Source organism: Carlito syrichta, unplaced genomic scaffold, assembly GCF_000164805.1.
Source record: "Carlito syrichta isolate Samal-C Ts95f unplaced genomic scaffold, Tarsius_syrichta-2.0.1 Scaffold309477, whole genome shotgun sequence".
Taxonomy (NCBI): domain Eukaryota; kingdom Metazoa; phylum Chordata; class Mammalia; order Primates; family Tarsiidae; genus Carlito; species Carlito syrichta.
In genome coordinates, this window is record NW_007253573.1 from 283,657 (window position 1) to 290,487 (window position 6,831).

The window sequence follows — 6,831 nt, forward strand, 5'->3', positions numbered from 1 at the left end:
AAGTAGAGATGTGGTGGGTGAAGAGGGAAAATTTGGGGAGCAAAGGAATGAGGATGAGGTCATGGGGGTTGTGCTGGACGCAGCAAGGAATGTGGTTTGGTGGAGTAGCAGGTGCCTGAGGGGCATGGAGTTGTTCTTCAGGCTTTGGTATCTCATGCCCCTAACCTGTGGGCACAAATGGATTTGTATCTGCAGGAAATAGTAATTATCTTCCATTTCACTGAAGATCTGATTCCCTGTGCCACTGCTCCAGGAGGTGCCTGAGGAGTGTCCAGGGTATCTGGCTTCAGCCATTCTTTCATGTCCAGCCTGCACTGCCATTTGAGGACATGGGTTACTGATGGGTACGCCAAAGTTGCTGTCTAGACCTGGCTATGCCCATGCCTCTCAAGTGCTGGCTCTCTCGCTGCCGGGGCAGGAGCCAAGCTTTTCTCTGTGTACAGTGTAGAGATAGCCCCTCTTTCTCACCCATGCCACACTTTAAGTCAGGATGACATGCCCTGCAGAGCTTCCATCAGCCTACAGCTCCTCTTTCAGCTATCTCAGACTCATGTAGCAAGGCCTTGTCATGAACCAGAATACTTCCAGCAGCTGTCCTGTCCACCCCACCTACAACGTAATGTCACCTTGCTTTTCTTTTCAGACATCCTCTCAGCCATCTGAGTCTACTGAGAGAGCCAGGCAAGACATGCCCAGGATGAGCTGAACGCCCGCAGGTGGCCTTGGTAGACCACAGCTAAGATAGTGCTGAGCTGGTGAGGCAAGAGTGAGCCCCCGGAAAGTTAGAGCACAGGGCAGCTGTGGTCAGAGACTATGTCTTTATGAATCTGTGTATTTTTTAAAAATGCAGCAAGTTTATTTGGGAGTGCTCCTAGGGTCATCTGTGGAGAGAGAGGGAGGGAAGTAGGATCAGACAGAAGGGACATCAGGCTGAGATGTTGCCTTACAAGGGACCCAATCCACCCCAGGAAAGCCCTGCACCTGAGGGAGTGAGTTCTCATGCACCTGCCCTGATGGGTTGCTTGATGCTGCTATTCTGGCGAGAGGCATGACTGCAGGCAAGGTTGCTTCCTCCAGTGGAGGTCCGTTTCCTATCCTTTCAGGAGGCTTTCAGCCAGGGACACTTTCAGCAAGGGCTGCCAGGAGGCTCTCAGTCAGGGCCACTTCCAGCACCTGGGAGAAACCTTCTGGCCTGAAGGCGAGCTTGGTGGGACATCAAAGCATCTTCTACAGTCTACCCCCTGTCTTGCCAAACCATGCCTTAGAAGGGTCTGTGTTAGAAGAGGATCTTGACCAAGGAAGGTACAGGACATGGACTTTGAGGAATTCTTGCAAATAGGAGACTCCACGTGTGGGCTGTCAGCTCTGACAAGCTGGGTGGACAGGCCCTCTGTGAAGTCTCAGGGTGCCCATGGGTTGGGTTTAAGATGAAATGTAATCCTAAGAATGCTTTATCATGGAAATAGCAGGAATATAAAAATTCCACAAGCTTGTTGGAGCAGAGTTTGTACAAACCTTTTGCAAGGGCTTTTGCATTAGTCAAACAGTTTTATAGTCACAAGTGACTAAAACCTAACTGAATTAACTCAGGCCAAGGCAAAGGAATTTACTAGTTCTCATAAACAGAGGAGAAAGAAGGGATAGGGGAAGGGGAAGGGGAAGGGGAAAGGGAAGGGGCATGAAGGGGAAGAGGAAGGGGAAGGGAAGGGAAAGGAAGAGAAGGGAAGGGAAGGCCAAGGGGAAGGGGAAGGGAAGGGCATGGGCAAGGGAAGGGCAGGGAAGGGAAGGGAGAATGAACTAGCCTCAGGGAAGACTAGATCTCCCTCTCTGTCCCCTTTTGTATAGTTGAAGTGGTGGAGGAGAGCCCTGGCAGACCAGCCTTAGCATCCAAGGAGGGACTGTCTACTGGACCCAACCAGGAATGCAACAGATCTGGGTCATGTGGCCACTGCCCTTCTAGTGGAGGGTCCTTGTATTTAGTTTCTTCCTTCCCTTCCCTCCCCACCTAGCTTCTGGGATGGATGTAGAAGAGGTCCAGAGCTGCAAACTGGCCAGAACAGAAACTGAGGTCTAGCAAGGTTTAGAATCTGACCTAGGCTCTCACAGTTGACCAGTGACCCAAGTGTGGTTCTAGGAAAAGCAGTGTTCTCCTATATTTACTGCTGGCTTTAAAAAAAGACCAAACAATCAAAAAACTTAGTAGAATACTTGGGCCATCTGGGCAGAAGTAATGATGCCCTTCTTCTGGGTCGTCAACCAAGCAAGGCCCAGCTTGGGTGAAGAGTGGCTTTGGAGGACTCACATGGCTACTATATGGGTCCTAGAATTCCAGATCTACAGGGGCCTCTCAATCCTGAGCTCACAACAGACAGTACCAGATGACAAAGGCTGGCAGCTAACCCAGCAGCCTGGTCCAAGTGCTGCAGACATGTACAAAGAAATGCCACCAATTCCTTGACTGAACATTCTCTTCCTCACATTGTCTTTTAGCATCTGTGTGATACCTTCAGCATGTGAACACATTGGTGGGAAGAAATGGGCATTGGATTTATGTTGATAAATCATCTACCATGTGTCTGCTCCCTCCTGGGAAATAGATATATGCTAACTACTTTAATTGGCACACCAACTCTAAGAAGCAGGCAATTTTGTCACCATTTGTTAAGCTGAGAAAGAAGACATTAATAACTTGCTTAACCTTATAGCAGGTGAGTAGCCAAGATGAGTGTGGGTGTCTGGTTGGAGCCTGTATAGCCACACTGCCTGCCTCTGTGGAACTGCTCCTCCTGCTGTGTTCTAAGGAAAGTCACTTAGCAACACTGAACCTGAGGACCAGCATCCTCACTTGCAAACAGGGCTGAGGGAAGCCTCTTGATGCAAGGATTAAATGTTTGTGAAGGTGTCTTGTAAACTGTGAAGTGTTGTGCATGTGGCACACTGAGGTGTCAAGATTCTTGCTATCTCAACTGGTCACTACGTTGGGCTACAAAGGTGATAAGGACAAGCCTGTTTGCTTGCTTTACATTTATTTTTAAAGCCTCTCTAGCATGAGAGAATAAGGCAAAATGTTGGCTCCTTATCCCACTCGCCGAATGCAGTTCCTATTTTCATCTGCAGGCAGATAGTTTTGCAAACAAGGCTCTGAGCCTGAAGCTCAGAGAGTGAATAGACCTTGTGCCTCCTGGAGCCTCTGCTTTCCCAGTCTTGGTGCTCCAGTGCCCAGGGATGCAAAAAAAAAAAAAAAAGGATCTTGGAGATCACACCATGAAGAACTAATTAAATGGACCAAGGTCTGAGGGAGAAGAGAGGTTTGGTGAGCTGTGCAAAGTCCATAGGGGCTGGAGATGGAATCTAGCCCAGGATATCCAGGAAGGTTGTGTCTGGCCAGAACTGTGAAAACAGGAGAAGTTGATCCTCAAACCTCATAACTTAAAAAAAAAAATCTATCCTGGTGAGTCTAGTAGAGGAAAGACCTGAGTTTCTTGTTACAAAGACCTCAGAAATCTTGCTGTCTTTCCCAACCTGTAAACACAGAGACAATACAGGTGTCAGACACTTCTCCATCCCTAATGAGTCCTGGTAAGCTCAAGTTTATTGACTTTTCTTTCAAGGAAGGCAGAGCCCAGGCTCACTTCAAGGTAGATATTTCTGTTTGTTTCCTTAGTGAGGAAAGTACGACTGAAGGGCTCACATATTCTACACCCTCTTTTCAAGGCCCATTAATAAGGAGCCTGGGGCCAAATCATAAACATGGCAAACTCCACAACCCACCAAGGCCAGCAGAACAGCAAGAGCTGCTGCATTAATGGGGAATTTCAGCAAAATGCTGCACAGTTCCTAAATTCATACCAGATGAGTTCCAGAAGATTAAAGTTATTACAGTAAAGCCCCAGGGAATCAATCATGCTCTGCCTTATAACCTTCTAGGTTTACCACATCATTCACACAAACCACTTTCTATAGAACCTTGAGGAGGGTGCAGAGTCCATGGAGTTAAATGTGCAACATAGCTTTCACGGGGTCAGACAGTACCCGGGCGTTCCTGAACTGTGTGCGTCTAGGATGGCTTAGACCAATAGGACCCTAAGAAATCTTGTCAGATTGGAAAGCATCAACAAGGAGGACAGGGTTGGTTTGGGTCAGTGGCTGGAGTCTGGCATATGGTTTATTTAATGATTAGTCACAATAGGGGAGTCTAGGAGGGGAGTGGGCAGGTGTAGACTCCCTAACTCCCCTGCTTGTCTGAGGCATCATGCTCTTGGAGAATGGTCATTATTTGAACTTTGGTTAAAAAAACAGGTTAAAAGCTGGAAAGCAGCTTGGTAAATTGTGAATCGTGGCACAGTTCTCTTTGTCCTTTGATGCTACTTCAGTTTTTTCACTTCTTGTGCTTTTTTTTTTCATAGTGCCTCCCTATCAGCAAGGATAAATCTTGTCTTTTGTGTGCTCCACCTGGCTCCTGGTGGGTCAGGTATCTCTTGGTTGCTCCAAGGAGAGCTCTCCCTCTCAGAAGACTTTATAGTTACCCACACTTTCGCTGCACCCTTTCTGCTCAGTATGAACTCTGTCCTCATTCTCCACTTTGTCTATGAGGCCAGGCAGCAGCTCTCAACACTACTTTTTAGAAGAATCGCAGATGATCAAGGTACAAAATAATCCATAGAAGAGTTTGCACTTTCTCAGACCCAGACTTGCTCTGGGCCTCTACCTAGATTGTCTGCCATCTCACCCCAACTCCCAAGATGTGCTATACAAACGTACCAAGCTTGTCCACACGTTAGTGTTCAAGTCCCCAAACACTCTGCCCCTTCCTGTGTGCTCCTTCCTGCTTTACTATATAGAGTCAGTCTCAGAAACATAGTTTGGTTCAATGACCAAGCAAGATGCTCACAAAATTGACTGACGTTGGTGTATTTCCCAATTTTCATTTGTTTATTCTTATTTCCACTAACATTTAATTTAGGATTGATGCATTAGCATTTGTGAGAGTTACTTGTAGTTTTCATTTTCTGTGCTTTCCTTTTAGGTTTTGATGTCAGAATAGTATTAGAGTTCCTAAATATAATCAAGAGACTCCCTTCCATTGCTCATCTTCATATCCATGCTCTGGACCAGTAAAAAGATAATTCAGCATTTGAAAAAGCTCATCCAGAAAAGTTGAAGCAGATGCTTTCTTGGGTGTAGTTCTTTGAAAATTTGGATTTACTCCTTAGGCATTCTTATCTCTTCTTGAGACTCTTTTGATCATTTGCATATTTGTAGCCTTCATTCTGATTTTCAGAGTAATTAATATGTTTGTACAAATTTGTCTTCTTTTGTATCTAAGTTTTAATGTTTGTGTTTTCTTTTACTCTGTTTCCTCCTTCCCTTTCTCCCTCTCTTCCTCTTTTATTTCTCTCTTTCTCTTTATTTTTCTTTTACTAGTTTGTTGTATTATTTCTGACTGGGCTAATTAATGTTTTATTTAACTCTGTTTCATTCCATTCTCCTCTCTGCCAAAAGACACACACCTTTTGTATCATGATCAGTTATGTGCTAGTTTTCTGTTTTCACTTCTGAATTCACTTCTGATGCTATTTTAAATATTATTTTAGTGACTTAATTTAAATAATATTGAGTAAAATTCTTTATTCACTTGTTTTTACTGTTTAATGTTTGTGACTAAAAATATTAATGACTATTTTTCTATGAGTACAGCTTTAATAGCATCCTAAAAATTTTGACGAGGAGTGCTGTTTTTAAGAAAATTCCATTAGTGGTTTTAAGTTTTCTTTTGACCTAAGTATTGTTTAGGGAAGAGCTGTTAAAATTTCAAAATTTTTCCTTATTATTATTACAATGACTAAACTTTTGCTACGTATTGCTAATTTTACCCTACTGGTATTAAATAAGTATTTTGGGGGGTTACTTTTCTCTTTTCTTTTGAATGTGAAGTTTTTTGGGAGACATATTCATATGCAAAGAAACACATCCTTTTATATAAATATATGTGTATATAGTATATATGACCAATGTAATTATTGATATTGTTTAGATTCTCTGGATTTTACTCTTCCTTAATTTCTTGCCATACAGGATTGAGTAAGAGAGAATTATTAAAGTCTTCCAGTGATTTTATGTTTTGTCAAATTTTTCCTTTTATTTATTCTAGCTTTTTCTTTACTTATTAATGCTGTATAGTAAATAAAGCTTTTAGACAGTTAAATCTTTAAATTAATTGAGCAGCATATTATGAAATACTGTATATTTTTATATTGGATAATTACATTGAATACAATATTTTTACATTAAACATATTTCAATATTGTTATGACATAGTTCTTTTTATTAAATCCTAAATACAACTGTGTATGATACTAATACTCAGATTTCTATATACATTGAACTGGAATATTTTTGTTCTTCATTTTGCTTTCAACCTTTATAAGGCCTTTATTTTAACTGCATATTTTTTAGAATGCAAGTGATCTGGTTTTGAGTTATTTTCTTTTGGTACTAACTGATAGCCTTTCTTCTATAGGTTAGGTTTAAGCATTTATATCTATTGCATAAGATATGCACTGTAAGACACAACGCTGGTGTTTCTGTTTTAAGGTTTTCTTGGTCTTAATTTTTTTTCTCTTTTGAACTGTGGTCTGTGTTCTTCTATCTCAAAGGCCATTACCAGTAATTTGGAAACAATGATGTTGGTTTTTAACTTTATTTTATAATTTAAAATGATGAAATTAGATACACCACGATGTTATAATATTTGAAACTTTGGTGAGAAGTAAGATAAGAAAACTGCCTATGACTCTGGAACTTTCTACGATTTGACTTCAGTGTATTTTT